The following is a 24239-nucleotide window of genomic DNA, read 5'->3' as shown; positions in this document are numbered from 1 at the left end:
TTGCATGTCCATAACATGGATCTGGCTTTTTGGCCTCAATGATTTTTCCTTCTGGGAGCCATATCTCGCTCATTCAGACTCTTTTCTGGGCTTGCCAAATATCGTCGAAAAGCTAATTTTGAGACGGAGATGTTGGTACAGGTGTTTTTGGGTTTTGATGCAGTTTGGTTGCCTATTTTGGTAGTCAAAGTCAGATGTTCTATTTTGCACTCTGGGAGGCGTATCTTGAGCTTTCGATCTCTGATTTTGGACTTCTTTATATCACTGGAAAGCTCTTTCTGTGCTCTTTCCAGTGATGCTGGTTGTTGTTCCAGATTCTATTCTAGGCACATCCTATTCAGTCTTTTGCATTTTAGAATTCTGGTGGATATCCTGATTGTTTCAGGTCCAGAGATCGATTTTGATGCTTCAGTTGCTTCGTTTTGGGCTCTACCTTCTGTTGTTTTAGCCTTATGTTTTTTCTAATCATTGTTGATATTCATTGTAAGCATCTTTCTGCAATGCACTGAGATAAAGTGCCACTCTTGCGTTTCGGGATCCTTTTCATCATTGTGATTCGTTGTACTCGAACTATTTTATAAAGTTCCATGGGGGGGATAGTTTTTTGCTGCTTATAGGCCCTCTTTCTCTAATTCCTCATGTAGTGTCGATGACACATGCCTTTATTGGTGTTTTGTACCTCACTCTCTATGTGTTTGGCTCCTGTGTTGTAGGAGATTCTTGGCCCATCTTTTCAGCTGCCTGTCACCTCACCTGCCTTAAGGGGAGGTTATATTGTTGTTCTATGCTTCTTTGGTTGATGGTTCATGCCTTCTATTTCCATGGAGGTTCCTTTGGTTGATGGTTTGTGCCTTCTATTTCCATGGAGGTTCTACAGATCAACATTTTGACAGAGTTTTGTGGTTCTTCATGCTTCAATGATTCTCTTCTGATCTCTTTGTTCCTTCTTCTGGAACATTCTCTGCTATCTCTTTTTGGAGTAGGGTTTTTCCCATGTGGTTTTCTCTATTTCTCCTCTTTATAGAGATTTTTTTGTGATTGGGTACCTGATCTGGCCTTGTTGTCGGGACCCAATTCTCTTTCATAGCTGTGCTAGGTTAGCTTCCTCCCAAGCTTCACTTAAGGGGGGGGTGTTAGAGTAATTATTTATTCTAACTTATTAATTAAATCACTTTGATTTAATTAATTAAGTTTCCTATTACTCTAGTTTTCTTAAGCTATCTTGTAGGTGCATATAATTAATATTTTATTAATTATATTGTGCAACCCTAGCTTTTTTAGGCTTTAGTTTCCCTTTTCGGGTTTCGTGATTCCTTTATAAGGATTCACCTCTTTGTATTTTAAACATTCACTTATTGGATTATATGAGATATTGCTCTTTGCATGTCCATAACATGGATCTGGCTTTTTGGCCTCAATGATTTTTCCTTGCCTCTGTTCTTTGCTTCATCCATGTGACAGGTTTATGCATGCAGGTGTTCTTGGGAGATTAGTTTTTCACCTAATCTTACAGTAGCTACATGAGTCTTAAGACAATCCAAATATCAAAATAATAACAAAGTAATCATAAAACATATGATGCTAACTTGTAAGACATCACATTATCCAACAGTTGCATAAATTTTATGTGACTTCCTAATAACAAAGGGAAAATGAAATTGAATATATTTATTGTAGAAATGTGCATGTATTCTGTCAAATTGATGCTTTAATTCAACTACCCATAGCCTACATCAACTCCATAAACTAAAGATGCACCATGCTGAAGCAAGCAATCTGTGAAGCCACCTATGGAACACCAGAGTCTAAAGTAACTTTTCTAGCAACATCAATATTTAATTGCTTGAGTGCTCCCTCCAACTTGTATCCTGCTCTGCCAATGGTTTTCTTGTTACAAGGGTGTCTGATGTGAAGAGAAAATCCCATGGCATATACAATGAAAATATGTTGTCAGCTACTACTAAATTCAAGAGTATTAAGGATAATCACCTACATACATATTTTGGAACTTCAACAGTGATATCAATGGAAGCCTTCTCTGAAACAGACATCCCAGCCTTGCCTGCCACTTGCCCATCAACTAAAACCTTGCCTACAAAAGACATAATATTACAAACTTTAAGAAGACAATATATTAGGTTACCAGTTCATGTTAATGGAGGCTACTGTAATATATCAAATCTATTAAGTATTGATTCTAGCATGGAGAGTTATTCATATTAATAGAACTAAAGAGGAGATAATATTAAGTTGTAGATATTGATTTCATCAAATCCTACTAGATATTTGATTTCAAGGTGGAAGAAAACTTATGCAAAAGAAAATTACATATTATAACTTTACCTCGCCTTACCCACTGAGTATAGATTTCAGATAAAAGAAAATGTATTCTTACAAAGTTAAAAATTACTATCAAATCATGTTGCATTTGTGAAACTGATCCAGCTTGAATTGCAACTTCCTTATCAATAGTGGTACCGAAGATGCCAGCATTGTTCACCTACAATAAATCATTTGAGAAGGTCAACTAAAAGTCCTATATTCCTAAATGAAGTGGGCATATTGTCTGCTGAAAAGTAGAAACACAAGTTTGGTGTAATTTGAGGTTCTAGATGACTAAATAGAGAAGATAATGAGAGTTATTTTAAGGCAGAATAATACCAAGATGTCTAGACCACCATAATTATCCTTGAGCCATATTGAAAATTCTAAAATATTCTACAAGCTCTCTATATCTAGCTCACAGAATACAACGTTGTTGAGACCCTCATCATGAAGGGTTTTGGTGGCTCTCAATCCTCTACTGAGATCTCTTGAAGTGAGAACAATCGTCAAACCATTTTCTGCCAACTGACATATAATTTCAAAACCTATTCCTTTGTTTGCCCTTGTGAGCACAGCTACAGTATCCTTAGTCCACCATCTACATTCAACATTTATCATCCCAAATAATTCTTTCAGCTTCCAAAAAAATGTTTGTAGAACATAATGAAATGTGACTAATTTTTCAAAACCATTTTGTAACATCTAAAAAAGTTTAGAGAATGTAATGAAACATTATTTCCCATATCATTCTTTTGACATCTAAAAATGTTTGTAGAATATAATGTTTCTTTTAACATTACCATTACGTTTCATATCATTCTTTTAACACGTTAGAAAAAATAATGAAGCGCAAGTTTTCTATCCATATCATTGTGCCAACATTCCAAAAGTTTTGAAGAACATAATAAAACAACTTTTATTATTTTCATATCATTCTTTTGACAATTAAAAACTTACTGCATAAACATAACTATTTTTTTCAATATCAATTTTCTAAACTCAACTATTCTTTTCCAAATCAATTTTCTAAAACACCTAAAAAGTTTTCAGAAGATAATGAAACACAAATAGTTTTTTACATAACATTTCCTTAACACCCTACAAAAAAATTAGGGAACATAATGAAACTTAAATATTCTATTCCTTGTGAACACCCACAACATCTGGAGCATCTGGCCTATGGTATCATTATCATCAGTAACTGCATCACGATATGTTGCAAAGGAATTCAAGTGTAGAGATTCTAAATATTTTAGGAAAAATCAAGGAAACCCTTACACCATGTTTAGGAATGCAAAAAGCCATGTTTTAATTTTTGTTAACTTCATCAAAAGTTTATTGTCGTTGTCTATTTTTTTGGTGCTAAGTTATGTTGTGTGTGGCCTGTGGTCAAATGAATTCTTTCTACCATTTCCTTTTGTAATTGTTCTCTATTGAAACATCTTTGGAAGTATTTTCTTCCATCTCTGATGGCATGCTTCAACAAGACTACTATGTAATGGTGGGATATTGTGTTTGGATCTATTAATTCTGATGATAAACTTGTTTTTGCCCAAACTGCAGTTAATTCTCTCCACTGAAATCTTATTGTTTATTTGAATGGAAAGGATTAAATATGTGTTATAGGACAAAAAAATTACTGGGTGACTTCTCCAGAGAATTTATCATCTCCATTATGTCTTTTCAGGTAAAAAGATGCCATGAAGATGTGAAGAAGTTTGTTAAAGTGGGACCCTTCCATTCCAAATCTCATTCCTAAAGTGTGGGGCAATGTTGAGGAGCTGATTCTTAGAACATAAGCCATGAATCGGATGGATGGCCAATGCATGAAGTAGATTTTGAAGATAAAAGCACTTCCAACGGTTTTACTCCAGCATATGTGGATGCAGTTTGTTTAAGAGAAAAATAAGAAGGCACCTGGTGATGTGGGTATTCTAGATGCAACTAAGTTTCAGCAGACTTTAGTAGACAGCTCCTCCGACAATGGAAACATGGATGATGCATCTACTCTATTTCTAGATGTTATTGTTAGCAGTTAGTACCTATCCTGAGAGGTGGGTTAGGAAGTGTAGAGAGTTTGGAACCAAATTTTTTGAGAAATGCTAAAGTTACTCAAACCTATTAATAAGAAGGTAATGTAAAATAGAAGGGGGAATAATTCTTGTAGTTACTACTTCTATTGTTCTTCTGTGTTGTATCTTGGTTCATAGTTTCTTACCATTTTGTGTAAATCTGCCAGATATGTGTACTCAATCTTTTTTAAGCTCTCTAGGACCTAGTCTTACTGGTCTCTCTACTATTATTTGAACTTATGCTCTGTGGGAGATAATTTTGGTTATATTTTTTATGAGTTGCTTGCAATAGCTATATTTGTGCACTTCACTCCAATATTTTGAAAAAAAATCAAAGTTCTATTTGATACCAAAATGCCAAAAAAATTGATTTAGAAAGAGAAGATACCATAAACTTTTCTGTTTGGACTTTGACACAGTATTTTGTCTGCAAAATATCTTGAACTCCAAATTTACCTTACTGAATTCCATTTTATAAAACACCTTTTATATAAGTGCACAAATGAATGTATGTCTGCATCCATGCATGTGTCTTTAGAAATTAACATAGATGTAAATGATCATAGGTAAAGGAAGGCATATTCTTTTACCTTAATGCCTTTCTTGGCCTTTGGCTCCTCGTCTCTTTCTTTTGAGCTCTCATCCTCCTTAGAGCTACTCCCCTCAACTTTTTTTGTCAATTGTTGCATTTTGATAAGAGAGGCCATCAGTAAACTAACATGCATCCTTGGAGGGATAAATCAGGCCCTAATTCAATTAAATTTCAAGCAATTCAGATCCTAGTCGAATGAGTGCTTTAATTGTGACCCATGGCCCTAAATCTAAGTTTTCCCTAAATCTGAGTTTGCATTAAACTTATAGCTACTTCTATCAACCATATGGACCTAAATCAAGCCTTAATTTAGATGAGGCATGACATAAATCTACCCTCTAATCAAACACATAGTTCCAATTTCAAATGCAAGGGCCTGATAACCAAATGTGTGGCCCATTGTTCAATGATTGGCCCCAATATCCAAAAGTGTGGTCCTCTAATTGGGCCCAGATCTGAATGCATTAGGCCCTACCATGAAATGTGCGAGTTAGAGTTTGTAAATTAGACTAGAAAGAAATGCATTAGGCCCTAAATTGTCTAACGTGTAGATCCAAGGCCTTAGATCTGGCCCCTTGCTCAAGAAAATAGGCCTAATGAGGCCCAAAACTCAAAAAAATAGACCTTAAGAGAGAAAGAAAGAAATGAGCAAGCAACTATAGGAAAGGGAGTTAGAAATGTTGAAAGTGTTGAGGCACGAAGGTTGGCACAGTTGAAAGCTGATACACAAGAAATGACACATCAATCCAACTTCACCTCTACATGGGAGAAAATTGGAGACACCAATCTTGGGCCATTTGACATGAAATTTTATAAGGGATAGAATGTATGGAGTCAACCAATCCAAGGTGATCAAGATGATCATTATGAGTGGCATCACACAAGCAACAGTCTTCCCTCCTATACATCAGTGGATAGAGTTAGTTTTAGAGATGGCAAAAAACTACACTCTAACCACAAAACAAGTCCTCACAATGAAGGTAAATGTTGCAGCTCCACTCACAGTGGATACCATAAGAGATTGATTTTAGTAAAGATGAAGGAGATCGCATTTTGATGCATGGTCACCTGGGCATGTCTAGGGGTTGTTCGGAGGAAGAAGATATTCTTGGCATATTTTCTCAATGGACTCCAACAACCACCATGCATGGTGCATGGCACCCTGACAAGAGCATGAGAGGAGAGTCATTTAGACTCATGAAGATCAAAGTGAGCTTGAAAGATTAAGAGTTAAATGTAATCGGATCTATGATCCATCTTTGTATTTGATGTTTTGATGTAATGAAGCCTAAAACTATAAAGGCAATGTAATAGAGGTAAATGGTATTAAAAGATTAAAATGCACCTAAGGGGTTATTAAGGGTCATTTTGTGGATCCTAGCCTAGTTATGGGATTTAAAGACCTATATGGTATTGGACCAATGTAATATGGTCTCTAAAAGCCATTAAATATTGTAAAAGCACTAAAAGTGCTCAAAAGTGTTTCTTTGCCATGTTGGCAATTTAGGTCTAGTAAGGCTTGTAAGGGGTTTAGGTGTCTTTGGAAGGATTAGTGAAGTTATAAAACCTTTGAAAAGGTTAGTGAAATTTATTAAAGGCATATATGATTGTAATTTGTCAAATTTGACACTTTGTGTCAACTTAGACAACAAATTTTAGTTTATAACTGACTGTTACTGTTACGGTTAGATAGCAGTGGGTATTGGCTTTGTTTGGCTATTTAGTGGAAGGTGGTCAAGTTTTAAAAGAAATGGAGAGTTGGTGTTTGGAATAATAAGACATGTAATAGACTCTGGAAGCAATAAAAACAAGTTTTTTCTCTATTAACTAGCCACTGTTCCAGTACAGTCATAACTGTATATGAGCAATGTTAGTATGCTAATAGAAACCAAATTTAAATAAAGCTTCTACAAACTAAACATAATTCATAAACTTCAAGATAGACTAAGATGAACTCTCAATTGAGAATATGAGCCATTAATGGGCTCTCTCAATGAGAAGCTCTCTTGTTGAGTAGCTTTGTCTAAATAGATAGGATGTATGCTCAAGCTTTATGCTTCAAATGGAGTTGGAATTTGGGTGTGAGTGTATGGTTTTGATGTAAAATGGCTTCTCAAAATGGCATTATGACTTTACTTCATGGATTGTGTTATTTTGCAAAGGGGAAGGATCCAATTTATAGGCAAGAGGCTTGAGGGATTGAGGGCTAAGATGCAAGGATGGGAAAAAGCTCATGGAGGGCTTAGATTGCATGAGAGGAGAGCACATGGATTGTGCTTCCTTACAACCAATCAAGGAGTGACACATGTCACATGGTGAGAGGATGGAGGAAAGGGGAAGGATGAGTCAACAAAGGAGGCTCAAAGGATAAAATCTTCATAAAGACCCTTCATAAGTGCTTTGTAAGAACATTTATGACTTTGTGGGCTTTATAAAGTTTTGTGGTTGAAGATATTTGTGAGAGATACCATGAAATTCGAATTTGAGGGTTTAGGGAGGTTTTAAGCTTGCTTAGGGTTGTAAAAATGATTAGAGGAAGGGTTAGAGATGGCTTAGGACTAGGCAAGTGGATGGCAAGTGGATTGCAATTAATGAGGGTGGGTGAAGGAGGAGATATTTGTTAACTTTGGCTTGAGTTAGCAAGTCTTAACCCATGTTTAGAGAATGTGACAAGGTTAGGAGGGGATTAGGATTAGGGTTAAAGACATCTTCTAGAAGAGTCTAGGCTTTGGATGAGGATAAAGACTTTCTAGAAGAGTCTAGAACTTCCTAGGATAAGATTTTATGAAATAAATAAAGTTTTATTTATTTCAAGGGTTTGGGTTGAGGAGATATTTATTAAAATATTTTTAATAAACATGAGGATTAATATTTAATCTTGATTAAATATTTTGAGTTGGGATTAGGGGTAGGAAATGATGAGATTAGCTTTTAATCAAAATTAAAGAAGGATTAGAAGATTTTGGAAGAGGTTATTGGTCTTAAGGAAATTGGCCAACTTTTGGGAAAAAAATAAATTAATTATTTATTTTGGGATTTTTGGTCAATTTATTAATTAAATAATTAATAAATAAGGAAATAATGTTTAAATAAGATTTAAACATTTTTGGGAGGGATTCCTTAATTAAATATTTTTAATTAAAATAAAGGGATTTAATGGCATAAAAATAAATTAATTAATTAAATAAATAATTAATTAATTAATGATGATGTCATCAGGACTTTTTCAGAAAATAAAAATACTTTATTTTCTAAAGGATTTTTGGTCAATTTATTAATTAAATAATTAATAAATAAGGAAATAATGTTTAAATAAGATTTAAACATTTTTGGGAGGGATTCCTTAATTAAATATTTTTAATTAAGATAAAGGGATTTAATGGCATAAAAATAAATTAATTAATTAAATAAATAATTAATTAATAAATGATGATGTCATCAGGACTTTTTCAGAAAATAAAAATACTTTATTTTCTAAAGGATTTTTAGGTGTCTACATTTTGCCCCTCTTTGATGTGATGCCGCAAGTGGCATGGCATCAAAGATAAGAAAATAAGATGCCCAAGGCTAGAGCAGAAGAGGAGAGAATGGACTGTGAGATGCCCCCTCAAGAAGGCAGTGGGGAGAGAAAGCGAGGCTCGATGACTTCTTGAAAAGTACAAGAATCCGAGATGAGCAAGAAGACTCAGATTTGCTTAAGAGAAGAGGTTTGGTTAGCTCAAACTCTCACTACGGGAGAATGATAAAGGGAGAATCAGAGGCACAAGAGGAAGCAACCTTAAGATCTCAGGGATTGCAGAGGATGAAGGAGCGGAGCGCTATAAAAGGAATCCAGGATGGGGAGATGGATGAGGGGATTAAAAAAGCTGATGCAATAGGATTTCAAAGAGTCAAATTGGCGGAAGATGGGTTTCGAAGATCCCTAGGACTAGGATTGTGGATCTCGAAAGATGAGGCTTGGTGGATTGATTTGGATTGGTGGATCCCTCAGACTAGGATTGTGGATCCCTAAAGCTAAAGGTGAGGAGTGATTCAAAGAGATACTGATGCATAAGCCGGGGTAGGAGAGACGGATGCTGGATATAGATGGGGGATAATGGAGATGAAGGAAAACCATTGAAGCTTTTTGAGCGGGGGGATACTTCAAAGAGAAGTACCACCATGTAGTTGAGCACTAGATTTGCTATAGGACTATTGGTTAATTGCCAAGGTTACCAAGAACATCAAGGCCTTTTCACCAACCGTCCAAAGGACTAACAAACTAACTCAAAACAAACACGCAAGGATTGCCCCAGCATCACACATGAATCCTAGAGGAAGCAGCGTGGAAACAACACTGGAGAACCCACAAGTAGAAAAGAAAAACAAACGAAAGACCTGATCAAGACCTTACGCTCTAATTGCCCCATTCGCAGCATACCATGATATGGAAGATCGTGGCAACCTTGAGGATGGAACAAGGAGATTGCTTGGAAAAGATACTTCAAGACCCAAAAGGGAAGATCCCAAATCAAAAGAAAGTGAAAATCCAAAAGAGAGCCGTTTGCCAACGAGATGGGTAGGACAAGGTACTAACGGACCAAGATCAGACGTGAGGAAAGCTATATCCTGCAAGGACCTATCAAAGAGCACCGAAGTTGGTGGATTTGGATGAGTGATGCGTCTGGCAAGCTGAACTAAGAAAGATAACACTTTGGTAACAGGAAATCTAGCTAAAGGATGCATTGGAATAGCTAACCAAGATGTGCGATGCGTGCAAGATGCTGATCAAGGATGAACTGACACAAACGCTGGATAGATGCAAAGGTACTAAGCTAAAGAGGATGTACAAGCTGACAAACCAAGATATTTACAAGCGAGCTAATCAAGATATGGTACAAGCTAATGGACCAATGATAGGGATGATACAGATGGATAAAAAGCTCAGGATGGGAGGATAGCGAGATGGCTCAATTTGGTGCAAGAGGCAGAAGCTATGGATGAGGTGATAGTGAAAGATATGGATTTGGAAGGATGCATCCAATGATGATGAGAGATTTTGTGACCAAGGATAGCTAGAGGAGCAGGATGAGATGGCTAGATAGGATGGTAGATAGCTAGGATTATGATGGATATAAAGAGATGACATTGGGTTTGCATGAGGATAGCCTAGAGCTAGATACCAATGACAAGGGAGGATGGACAAGACAAGATCTCCAAGGAATATAGTGCCCCCAATCAGAAGATAACATGCGAAAGGAGGTCTTATGATGGATGTGATAGGATTGAAGCTAGAATGGAAAAAGCTGAAGGGGCTAGGGAGATGGATGATAGCTGAGATGATTGGTTGAAGCTGCATAAGATTAGTGGATGGTATGAGATGGAAGTTGGAGGATGGAGGATAGGTGGATAGATTGGAAGATGGAGGTGGATGTCAAGAGATGACCAAAAGCATGAGGGTGATAGGCTAAGCTAGGGATGGCAAGATTACACATGACGCTTGTTTGCTAAGTTTTCATCATGGTCCTTGTCCAAGGTGCTTGAATTGCCAAGTTTTCACCAGTGGACGCTTTATTTTTCTTTTCTTTTTTTGAATTTTTGACTTTGGACTTAGCTAGAATGATTTTGGCTTTCTTCAGCTATTTTGGCTTTTTTGGGATTTTTCACTGGCTGTTGGAATATTCAATTTTGTTGCTAGCTATTGGTACACCGGATGTGTGATTTATGCAATAGATTGGATTAGATGGGATTGATGGTAGGAGATGGAGGGATGAAAATTTTGGAAAGGAGCATGAGATGGGGATGCTTGCAAGAGCAAAATTGGCACATGTTGGAATGGGTGTGAAAAGAGCATATGGGGGATAGATGGTAGATGCGGGCGTGATGGAGGATTTTTGGAAGCATGCTTGGGGATATAGGCACCCAAGATGGAGTTAGGAGATGGGGGACATGAGTCACTAGATGGGGGATTAGCAATGGTGGATGCCATTATGCATTGGGTTTCAACTTTTTTCTTGGGGATCCACATGGTTTTGGATTTTCTTTTCATAGGCTTTTGCATTGTTTTGCATTCTTTGATTAGATTTTGCCTTTTTGGAGTATGTCTTTTAGAATAGACATATGATTGCCTAGGATGTGGATTTTTAGCTTTATGCATTTTGAAGTTGGCATTCACATTGTTGTGGTAAGCTTTGGGAAGATGGTTAGGAGAAGCTTTGTGAGATGGAGAGGATATGAAAGAGCATGTAGGGGGATGATGATGGATGATGTGCCCTAATATGTGCCTTTGTTGATCTTGCATAGGAATGGATGGAATAGGATTTTTATGATGGCTAATAGGAGGATGGAGGATGGTAGATTTTGGGACATAGGGACCCAAAATGGATTTAGCGGATGAAGGGGGGATATGGTAGGTTGTTTTGGGTTGCAAAGATGGTGGAGGGGGGATGACATAAGATTTCTTGAAGGAGTGATGGGAGGCTGGCATGGTGGGCTTGGAGATAGGCTTGGTTTGGGGGTGTGGTGTACCAACACCTTTAGATGGTGAGCCTTTGGATACATATCCAAGACCATGAAATCCTAGATTATTTTTTTGTGCAATAATAGGCTCTCTGATTCCTTGCTCTTGTGGTCCTAAACCTTGACCTTGATAATGCCATCGATTGAGCATTTGAACAAGCTGAGGAAACTTTTTGCTTGCAAAAAATGGTAGAAGTGATTTATTAGGTGTATTGCAATGGGGAGATATTGTTCTTAATTCTTCTACTGAGAGAGGGCCACCATGGATGAATGTAAGTGAAACAAGAGGGTAGATTATAGATGGTGGAATAGCTTGGATAGGTGGTAAGATGGAAGCATGGAGCGGGGGAGATGGAAGGATAGGATCTTGATGTAGCTAGTGGGATGACAAGATATCTTGTAGTGGAGGAGATATGGCTTGAGGTTTTGGAGATGGAGGAGATGGTGACTGCACTATGGATGGAAGACATGGTACGATGATATCTTCATTTATGCTTTGGGGGATGTCAACATGCTTTTGGGCAGGATCTTGATAGGATTGGTTTGGAGTGGATGGTGCGATAGGAGGTGAAGGGATGGATTCTCCAAAGGCAGCGGATGGATAGATGGGAGATTCAGTAGTGGAGATGGGTGAGTAGAAGATGGATGCATAAGGGTCATTGCAAGAGATTTGGGAAATGCTTGGAGGTGATGTGGATAGGATTTGGAGGGATTTGATAGGTGGTGGGATTTTGATGCTTGCAAAAAGTGGAAGGATTTTAAGCAATTTGATGGATGGTATGGGGATGATAGCTATGGGAGATGGAGGTGATATTATAGATGGGGAAGCTTCATCACTGACTACTTCACATGGTTGGATTAGATGACATGGCTTATCGACTGTTGGAGGCGAATTTTCTTGTATTTCCTCTAGGAGATTCCTTGGAGACTCGTGTGTCGAAGGTGGAGGTGGATTGACAAGAATAGCTAGTGTGATGGGGGTGGAAGATTGGAAGCTTGGTTGATGGGGTGATGGAGAGGAAGCTGGAATATCGAATGGCATGACTAGATAGTTTGGAATAACTCTTGGATTTTGGGGGATGCTTGGGGGAATGTTTCTAAGGCTTTCAATATACCTATCATAGTCAACAAGATTTTCATCATCATTGGAATAGGAGGTGGCGGGAGCAAGGACAATGTGACCAAACACATCATGATAGGATTGGTACTTCATGCTTTGATGATGAGTTTTATGGGGATGGGGTCTTGCATATGGATGAACACGGAAGCTCATGGTTGGATTTGGATTAAGCACAGATTTTGGATTGGCTGATGAAAGATTTCCTAGGGAGAGTCAAAGTTGTATGACAGACCTAAGGAGGATTGGTTGAAGATTTTTGGCTTTCTTGTGGGTGGAAGACTTCAAGGGTATGCTATCAAAAAGTGAGAGTTTTGCTTTCCTATGTGCAGGATTCGTGGTGATTGTGTCAACTTAAGGATAGACTAGTGATCCTATGGCATGACACGAGATTGACCACTTGTGGATCCCAACCTTTAGCTCAAGGTGATGAGGGATACAAGTGACAAAGCTAGATTACCCTAGACAATGCTCTGTCAAAGGGATAACCTTGGTGAGATTGGTTGATTGGTAGGATTGATTGGATAGCAAAATCTAGCAAAGTGACAACAACTCTTTAAAGGCTTGGGTGATTTTGGATTGGGTTGCTAGCTGGCTGGGGGGACTAAGGAAAAGAACTAGATAGATTCAGTTGCATCGGGGGAGCTTGGATGATTTTCTGATAAGGTAGTGACTACGCTAAGTATGCCTTGAGTTGGGAGATTTCTGCTTTTCTGGGATTTCGACCAAAAATGGCAAACATTCATTCAAAAGCTATGAACAAACAAGCAGACAAAAGTTTTGAGCAAGCACGTCAAACACACCAACATCTTAGGAAGCTTTCTACAAGGATGAAATTTGGTTTAGCTAGGGAGTCCTCGATATACACAAGGTACGTGAGGCCCAAATCTGTAGATGAAACCAAAAAGATGTCACACAGCCGAGAGGAGCGGTAACCCACTTCTCCTCTTTCACTTCTCAAGGGTATAAAGTTCCTTGAGGCTTAGCCCGAGTGACAAAATTTTGATCCCAAGAGAGGTGTCTTTGGATTCACCTCCTGATCTTTATACTCCGCCGAAATGCTGGAGTTGAGGTCATCCCAAGGGGTGATGAAATCCCCAAGCAGGCCTCCTAAAAAGCTAAGACAAGATTTTGGATCCTAATCTTATGCACCTGAGATGGCCTCGAAAGACGACAAGGGGAGAGAAGACTTGGATGATCTTGGGCTAAAAAACACGCTTGTTCTTTCACCAACTGACGCTTAAGTTTTCTGATCTAGACTTTGCAAGCACTCATGTTTAAGATACAATGTTTATTCCAACTTTGAAGCATTGACAAAAATAAAATTGATCGAAGAATGCGAACAAGAAGAAGAGTTAGGGTCAACAAGAAGGTAAACCCGTGCGCCCGGAGGCCCTCCATGTCAAGTATCGATTGATTTTTCTTTAAGGCATTCAAGATTGAGTGTGAGTTTATTTTAAGCCCAAAACAAAGGTGTGTGAGATTCAATTTCAAGCCTGTGCCCGGAGCCCTCCACATCAAGATTTTTCCAATTTTTATGCCCAAATGAAGTGTGAGCGAGATTAATGCGCATTCAAGGAATTTTCTAACTTAGAAAAACCACTAAAAACCCAAGTGAGTGGAGTTTGATTTGTGTGGAGCACTTAACACCCTCTTAGGTGGACCCATCCCCATAAATGGCACTGAGATTGCAACCAATGGTTAAATTGATGGGGACTCACTCAAAGCATTTTTATTTGTTTTTATAACTTAAAAGATTACAAAAATGTAGATTCTTTTTATGCTCCAAAAGATGATTATTTGATCTATGGCATTCAAGATTGGATTTGTTGTTTTAATCATGCATTCATAAAAAAACAAACTTTGATTTTAATCCATGGCACTCAAGAGTGATTTTAGCAACATGCATTCAAAGACAAATGATTAAACATTCAAGTTTTTTCCTTTGAGCATTCAAGATTGAGATTTTGTGTGTTGTTTTAAGAACTTTGAAGTGTTTTGTTTTAACCTTAGATCATTCAAGATTGTTTTTGGACTCAAAAATGAAAATGACTCTTTGGACTTTGCTTTTCATTCAAGATTTTGTGTTCTAGCTTGCATGTTTTAAGCCCAAAAATGATATTCCTAGATTGTTTTGATGCATAAAAAACCTAAGAAACATTCAAAATTTTGCAACAAGACATTTGTTTGGAACAAATAACAAAAATTTTTAGGACAATTTTGGCAACCATTTAGGACTCTTAGTTTTCATGAGATTTTTAAAAGAACTTTAACATATTTGCAAATTAGGTTCATTTTATCCTTGATTGATGCTTTGAGTTTGATTTAGATTTTAGTGTGCACTTAGTGTTGATTTTGAACCTTTTGAAATGGAAACTTGAAGTTCTTTTTAAATTCCCAAAAATGAAGTGTTCCTAACTTTGCATGAATGCATCTAAAACCTTGATGTTGCAAGGATGCAAATGATTAGATTGGTTTAGTTTCACTTGTTAAAAGATTTTTTCTTTTTTGCAAATTTTTAATTTTTTAATGGATTTAAGTATGATTTGGGGGTTCATTTTAAGCACTAAAAAGAAGTGTGTATGATTTTGCTTCCTTAAAAAAAAAAAATGGCCAAGATCTCCCACAAGAAGAAGAAGAAGAAGTAGATGGAATAAGAAGAATATAGACAAGAAGAGGAAGAAGAATTCCAAGTGCTTTGTCCACCTATAAGCTTGAAAAAAATCTGCAAATACTATGAGATATACTATGAGTTCCTTTGTCTTCTTCATGCTCATGTCGACCTACAAAACCAATTTATACAATCCTACCAATCACAAAAACAAGCAAAATTAGCCAAAATCAGCAAATGACATACAAAACTTGACTAAAAAAACTAATGAAGATGACCCATGCAGGGTCCCACCGGGCGTGCCAAAATGTATATGAGCAATGTTAGTATGCTAATAGAAACCAAATTTAAATAAAGCTTCTACAAACTAAACATAATTCATAAACTTCAAGATAGACTAAGATGAACTCTCAATTGAGAATATGAGCCATTAATGGGCTCTCTCAATGAGAAGCTCTCTTGTTGAGTAGCTTTGTCTAAATAGATAGGATGTATGCTCAAGCTTTATGCTTCAAAAAGGGCTTCAAATGGAGTTAGAATTTGGGTGTGAGTGTATGGTTTTGATGTAAAATGGCTTCTCAAAATGGCATTATGACTTTACTTCATGGATTGTGTTATTTTGCAAAGGGGAAGGATCCAATTTATAGGCAAGAGGCTTGAGGGATTGAGGGCTAAGATGCAAGGATGGGAAAATGCTCATGGAGGGCTTAGATTGCATGAGAGGAGAGCACATGGATTGTGCTTCCTTACAACCAATCAAGGAGTGACACATGTCACATGGTGAGAGGATGGAGGAAAGGGGAAGGATGAGTCAATAAAGGAGGCTCAAGGGATAAAATCTTCATAAAGACCCTTCATAAGTGCTTTGTAAGAACATTTATGACTTTGTGAGCTTTATAAAGTTTTGTGGTTGAAGATATTTGTGAGAGATACCATGAAATTTGAATTTGAGGGTTTAGGGAGGTTTTAAGCTTGCTTAGGGTTGTAAAAATGATTAGAGGAAGGGTTAGAGATGGCTTAGGACTAGGCAAGTGGATGGCAAGTGGATTGCAATTAATGAGGGTGGGTGAAGGAGGAGATATTTGTTAACTTTGGCTTGAGTTAGCAAGTTTTAACCCATGTTTAGGGAATGTGACAAGGTTAGGAGGAGATTAGGATTAGGGTTAAAGACATCTTCTAGAAGAGTCTAGGCTTTGGATGAGGATGAAGACTTTCTAGAAGAGTCTAGAACTTCCTAGGATAAGATTTTATGAAATAAATAAAGTTTTATTTATTTCAAGGGTTTGGGTTGAGGAGATATTTATTAAAATATTTTTAATAAACATGAGGATTAATATTTAATCTTGATTAAATATTTTGAGTTGGGATTAGGGGTAGGAAATGATGAGATTAGCCTTTAATCGAAATTAAAGAAGGATTAGAAGATTTTGGAAGAGGTTATTGGTCTTAAGGAAACTAGCCAACTTTTGGGAAAAAAATAAATTAATTATTTATTTTGGGATTTTTGGTCAATTTATTAATTAAATAATTAATAAATAAGGAAATAATGTTTAAATAAGATTTAAACATTTTTGGGAGGGATTCCTTAATTAAATATTTTTAATTAAGATAAAGGGATTTAATGGCATAAAAATAAATAAATTAATTAAATAAATAATTAATTAATAAATGATGATGTCATCAGGACTTTTTTAGAAAATAAAAATACTTTATTTTCTCAAGGATTTTTGGTCAATTTATTAATTAAATAATTAATAAATAAGGAAATAATGTTTAAATAAGATTTAAACATTTTTGGGAGGGATTCCTTAATTAAATATTTTTAATTAAGATAAAGGGATTTAATGGCATAAAAATAAATTAATTAATAAATGATGATGTCATCAGGACTTTTTCAGAAAATAAAAATACTTTATTTTCTAAAGGATTTTTAGGTGTCTACAATAACCAATACCTCTGAAATGATAATTGAGTTTGGCTCTCGATTGATCATGATGTAGGAGTCTTAAGGAAGTTTTTTCCTATTCTTTTCATGCATTTTCTTCCTTATTTCATAGTTTTTAGGTTCAAATAATCGGGCTAGTGTTTGTAAGACAGTGATTGGCAGAGCACAGTCGGGTTTAGATTTGAAGTTTTCTACAATGTGGCAACTCTTACACCCTCTATGATCTATGTGATTGGTGGAAGATTTCCACAATGTTGTACATGCTTGTATTTTTTTTTTTCTACAGGAGAATAGAGAATCTTGTTGGAGAAGCAGTGTTGAGTGTTTATTTGCTGATTGTGAAAGAGCTTGTGTGAGCACCAATCAACATGAATGAGCTTTCCTTCAAGGATAATGATATTTGGTGAAGGAATATGTATGGGGAGGACATTTATGAAGTGTTGGTGTAGTCCTTTTGTTTTGGTGATCTTGTTAGAGGTCTCATTGAATAGGCCCTAGTTTAGTAACCCTAGAACCAAGGGTTTGGCGACAAATGAATTGGATGGCTAATAGAACTTGAAAAACAAAAATTATTGTCTATCAACTACATATTCCTCTTAGTAGCTCCTTCTTTATTTTTAAATCTCTTAAATTCAAATTTTACCACAAAATTTGCAGTATCATCCATAAACTGGCATCAAGTAGAAAGTTGAACACAAAAAAAAAAAAAAAAAATCTCACCAGCGTTGAGATAGCTAGCCACAATTTTCAGCACATTTCTTTGGACGAAAAGTTCCTTGATAGTTGCATCCATCTAAGAAGACACCATTGACATGATAAGAAGGTCAGTACCATCCAATATTCTGACCATTTACCCATGCTTGGCCTTTACCCATTGTGCTCAAATCCAATCCTACTGGATCTTCACTAGCTGGTGCATCAAATGTTGCATGTATAGTAATAATTTAAATTTTAATGAAAAATGTTAAATAAAGTATACAAATTGTAACTGTGCAAACCTTTTCATGGTTCCTGTGGTTGCTGACACAATCGTAGATTTAACATTTAACATCAGGAGCATACCTTGTACCATGTTAGTGGCTATCTCTGAGGGACAACTACTCCTTTCATCCATTCAATAGAGGAATGCCCATCTATTGTATGGAGATCCATTGATTCACCTTTCAAACCAACCTGCATGCATAAAAAATTAGATATGCATATACATAGAAAAATATTACAAAATGAGCTAGAGCTGTATTATCAATCATAATAAATCACAAGATTCCAAACAAGCATTTCTCCCAGAAATCTGTACCACACATTTGTAATCCATTCAATACCATTCACCCTTTTACATTTGAACTCCAAAAAAACATCCTTTATGTCAAAAACTAATGCTCATATTCTTGAATATTAAGGAAGAAACTTAAGTTGTTCTAGAATCTGAAGAGAAAAAAATTAAAAGACACCTAGGTCCACTGGTCACAGGTAAAATGTGTAGAATCATCATGTTATTATAATTTACAAAGACATATATAGAAAAAAATATGGTGTTGTTGGGATGTTTGGAAAGAAAAATAATCAATTTCAGTTCAAATTGTGATATATTAAGCAAAGTACAAATATCACCAACTTAGTAGGAAAACACAAAATGACATATTTGATCCAAAATTGATGACTTCAACCGTGTTTTATTACTTATCCATTTGTGCTCTTGAAAACATGTATCATATCTAAATAATTTAATCAATAATTAAAAATTTAAATGTATATAAACTATTCTTTTCTACTCCAAATTATAGTATCCTATTTAAGAAAACAAAATAACAAATTTGCATTACCATGGTTCATACCTAGTAAGACCACTTTTGTATCGACAAGTCTTGTGTTCCCTCCTTAAAGCCACTAAGGGTAAGTGGACCAAGAATCCCTATATTCCAAGATTCAAAATGGGGTCCAATATTCTATAACATAAACAGATAAATCAGGAATTAGTATCTAATGTGGAAAAGCATTATACTATTATAGTGACAACCAGTAATAATATATCTGATTTCATTTCACATAAACAACTAGTGACTAAATTCTTATACATGAAATCAGACATAAAACAAGATACTAGCTTCACTACACCTACTATTTTCACTTCTGCATCTACCAAATAAGACAAAAATATAGAATCAACTACACATATGTGGTTTGAAACAAACCTGTAAACTAACTGTCATACTCAAGAGTGCAATTATGTTTGTTCCAACCCTAAGCTTCACACCGGATGGATATCTCACTTTAGGGTTTTCCTTGCTTCCAAATTGAGAGCTTGTCAAAAGCATAAATCCAACATGAAAAGTCCTCCCAATTCTCAATTTCTATGTCTCAACATCCAAAAACCAAAAACAAAAACACAGACCAAACTAGCAATTATTAATCCACTCTGATTGTTTGAATCAACAACACTAAATTAGAAAACACACTTTGAATTTAGGGATGTTGGATGATCTTATAGCTGCAAATTCTCCATTGATGAAAATGTGCAATGCATCACGTACTGAATCTATAGAAAGAATTGAAAGACCACCATTCTTTATAAAAGGCTCATCTTCACCAACTTCAACACTATACAATACATGATACAACAAACGCATTAATATGTGAAACTGCCAATTTGTGCCCAGCAAAAGAAAACTCTTAGGTTTGAATTGATTCAAGATTCTTGTTTAACAAACTAGATTCGTCAGGTTTGTATTCATTTTCTACTTGTGAAGATGATGAATTAGTAGGTCAGGGTATTCATTGATTCCATATAGATGTACACTTAAAACTTTTCTTATTTCACTAATCTTTTGTAAGATCGATGGCCTTAAGATAGAAAAAATTGCCTTAACACAGATTCATGGTAACGTTGTAAGAAACACACACACCTAAGACATAATAATAGGTCCACCTTGAGACTCAAAGAGCCCTTCACTCTTCATTAAGTCCACAATCTTTGATGTAAAACTTTGCATTGCCATCTGCAGCACTCATCACTTATTCAATATGAGAAACTAGATCAAATATTATGCATTAAAATCCTGTAAAGATACAAGGCATTTATAATTCTTAAAAGTGTCATCATTTCATAGAGAAGCACCTTGAAAGGCTCGTTATCCGTCCTGAAGCTAATGCTAGGGACAAACTTTAACCAAACTAGAAAGCCCCTGCAAATTGATCAACAGCATTAATATCCACATTTAATAAACCATGTTGGGTGTTTGAAAGAAGAGAACCTCGCATGTAATGTAGATTAGTTACAAAAAATTATACCCAAAATTCCATTTGGCACAGATATAAGGACCAATTTGAAGGCTAACATATAATCCTTCCTGTTGCACTGTCTTCACAAACTTTACCAGATCAAATCTCCCCTCAAAATAGTACTACAAAAGCAATAAAGTAATACAGAGTCAAAAATAACTTTAGTAGCTTTGGAACCTGCAACATACTGTGAATCTAAATGCAGCCCTATACAACATGATGTCTTCCTCTCATCAATTGCAATCTACCCCTGCCATTTCATATATAAAAGCTCCACTTATCTTCATTATCTTTAGACCTACATGATGTCTTCAAATCGCTACTACAACATGTGAGTACCTAAGCCAAGTTATGCAAATCTAGTAACTACTACTTAAGGAAACAATTATGGTTTATCCTCACAAAATGATTTAAATATCAAAAGAAGTAAGTATGTGGTTAACGAGTTTCCAATCACTTCTTGGCTATCTAATGAGAAAGAAATAGGCTTTAAAATATACAAGCTCACAGCTATGATTTTAATAACCCATTCATGAGGCTTCCATAGACCTATACACTTAGTAGAAGTGTGCCAAATAACAAAGAGGTAGTATGCAACAAAAAATAGATTGTGCACAAACATAATAAAATGCCTGTTGCCTTATGAATTCAAATTCAATTGTTGAATGACACTGAGAACTTTGTGCACATGTTATAGAAAAACTTGAATGGTGCAAAGGCTTGTGCAGCAGACAAAGGTCTGCACAGAGAATTGAACAATGATCAAAAACCATTCACCCTGTGTAATAGTGCTAACAAATTGTACAGATCATGTAGAAGCTTTATCATTAACACACAAATTGAATTGTTTGCCTGAGCTAACACAAGGCACACAGAAAATTCTAATTGAAAGCATAACAAAAGGGCAATAGATACAAGCGTTGAATTTGTTTGATGTGTATCTATTGAAAAATGTTCTAGAAATTTGCTAAAAGATAGATCAAGCCATACACAAAGGAGAAGCCTTGCCTTGCTCCATTTCTTCACAAGAAGAGCAATAGATACAGAAAGCCTTACCTTGCTCTATTTCTCCATTTCTTATTGAAAGCAGAATAGAAGGGCAATAGATACAAGCCTTGAATTTGTTTGATGTGTATCTATTGAAAATTGTTCTAGAAATTTGCTAAAAGATCAATCAAGCCATACACAAAGGAGAAGCCTTTCCTTGCTCTATTTCTTTACAAGATGCCCTTGGAACTAGATAAATCTAATTTGGTCTCATGAAAGTAGAACCTTATTCCGAGCTACATCATGTAACATGCACATGGATATAATACTTGATATGTTAAAAAATGCAAAGGATAAACTTTGTTGAGGTAAAATATATCAAATTGGAGATTAAATTTCAAGATAAAAAGGAATTCTAGAACTTTTTATTTTGGGTTCATGAAGCTTAGAGCTCAAATGAAACCATGTGGCTTTTACACTAATCTAGATTAATACAAAGATTAAATGGATATTCACATAGGTCTCCCACCCTAGCTCATAATATCTTGCAAGAGGAAACATGCCCATTAATAGAAAGCAAAATGGAGCACACCAAATTTCATGACTGTTCCAATCTCCATAAATATATATGCCTACCAATTTACATTGGTTTTATGGTCACAATTTGAAACTTATAGCTGATGAACCCTCTAAGCATGTGACAAAATGACCCCTTGAACCTACCTAACACAAAGAGCTTCTATATGCGAAGGGAATACCTTAGCTGGGAGGGGGGTTTTCTACAAGCACAAAGGTTGCATCTAACCTTCAATGCAAGCAATAACTATCCAGTTGCCTATATAAGCTTTGATGGCCTCTTTGCCAATTAAGCAACTAAGGAAAACCATTTCATGAAGATTCACTTCACTGATGAACAACAATCCAAATATCCAACATGTTAGGAAAAATATGGAATTGAAATGAGAAATGGATATCCTGGTGGCCAACTAAAAGTAAGGTGAGTGAAAAATCATATACATCAGGTTAAAGTTTTGGTTGTCTCTTGAAATATTGAAATATGGTCAACCTCTAATCCATAAACATTGAAACTTGTTTTTGTTGTTTAAATTTGAATTTGCTAGTTAAAGTTGAAACTCGTTTTATCATCATCACCAATATACTGTGCTACTATAGAAGCAAATTGAGATGTATCTGGGAATAATGATATTAAAATACAAGTTGGTTTATGGAGATGCCAACATGTAGCACACGTCCCTTATGTTGGTTTTATTGGTCATGTGTAAAATTGTACCTAACTGTTTGGATGTATGCTAGCTTTGAAATTTTAATAGTTTGAAATTAAAAGCACTTTTCTCACACATAGCAGTTGGATGTTTACATCTTGTGGAGCTCAGGTAAGAAAAAAATATAGGAACTAATTGTACGCATTTTAGATCTCATGTTGCAAATATAAGTGGAATGCCCTCTTCCAATAAGGAGAGCATTATGTGGTGTTGCCCTATCTCTAGGGCTTATCCTATTAATGAGTACATTTCCATTACAATTTGGAGTATTTCTATCATCCTTAGCCAGTTCTGTGACATCTAATTTCAGAGTTCTGATTTGAGAAAATTGGAACATTTTTTTCTGTTGATTTTTTCCCAGACAGCTCATATTGTTGAAGAAGGCTACGCACCCAGATAGGCCTTTAGTCAAAGAGATCTTAGATTCATTTGGAAGATAATTTCACAAGCTTCTTAAAAGGTGGTTATGGTAAATATTTGCAGCAGCACAAAGGAAGTAATGGCTATCTAAAGTTGGCCTTGTGATCCTATTCTTCATGTACTATTTGTACACAAAATTAGTACAAATTATATATATGTTTCCTCCCACATCTGCATCCAAAAAAAAATCCCTACTTCTGGAATCCGCATTTGAATCGGTAACTTAGCAATAAAGGATGAAGTTGTGTTTGTTTCCCAAACCACAATGGTGGAATGGATACCCCTCCTATCCTTCACTCACAAAATCCCTCCAACGATCCATGCTTGCCAAGTGTGAAGGTCTAAAATACAATAAGGGATGAAGTTGAGTTGTGCTCCACATCACAATGGTGGAATGGATACAATAAGAGATTCTATTGAGTTTGTGTCCCACATCACAATGGTAGAATGGATAGCCTTCCTGAGTAGATTGTGTTACATCCCATTTTTCCATTATGGTCTTTTTTGGGGATTCAAGAACATGAATGTTGAATGATTAAAATGTTGGTTAATCATTATATTAGGAGGATAAATTATGTCAAATGATAAAATTATACCTTTGATGATCTTGTTAATAACAAGCATTATATTTTACAAAAAATGTGTTGATATATTTATACACACGTTATGTTATCCGACTACCATATATCGGGTTAATGCAGTGGATGCAGGAGAAGTGCTTTCCCTGAGTGAGAGAGAGAGAGAGAAAGAGAGTATCTCCAGGAAAAGGGAAGTAAATCCTGCAAAAAATCCATGATCATCAAGAATATGAAATCACACATACTCACACACTGGCAATTGTTTTCTATGGAATTAATATGGTTAACTGTTAATTTGCAAACTGTAAGTGCTTTTTTGACTTCTTATCAAGGTTTGAACTACTCTCCAAATTCTTGCAACAGCATAGAATAAAATTTTGAGCATGTGATTTACTTTGGTACTAAGCGATCCTCCCTATACTACATCTATATCTTCTTAAGAAAAAATAATGTGTGGTTATAACATTTTTTAAGTCTAAAAGGATGCTTTTATGTTTATGAATCTAAGAAACAAAATCATGCATACTTGTTT

General features: G+C 35.8%; 1 long non-coding RNA gene across 1 annotated transcript; it reads right to left on the bottom strand.

The window, feature by feature from the left end:
* Positions 1–18175: 18175 nt before the first annotated feature.
* On the bottom strand, positions 18176–19459 carry LOC149579635 (uncharacterized). The gene is made up of 3 exons (XR_016359324.1): positions 19353–19459; positions 18996–19106; positions 18176–18333 (listed from the first exon to the last, which is right to left on the bottom strand). It is a non-coding gene; the product is annotated as an uncharacterized LOC149579635 (long non-coding RNA).
* Positions 19460–24239: the final 4780 nt, after the last annotated feature.

Source organism: Cupressus sempervirens, chromosome 1, assembly GCF_028749045.1.
Source record: "Cupressus sempervirens isolate cs-2001-9-10 chromosome 1, ASM2874904v1, whole genome shotgun sequence".
Taxonomy (NCBI): Eukaryota; Viridiplantae; Streptophyta; class Pinopsida; order Cupressales; family Cupressaceae; genus Cupressus; species Cupressus sempervirens.
Note: the sequence above shows the minus strand (reverse complement) of the source record. Positions and strands in the feature narration are given on the sequence as shown.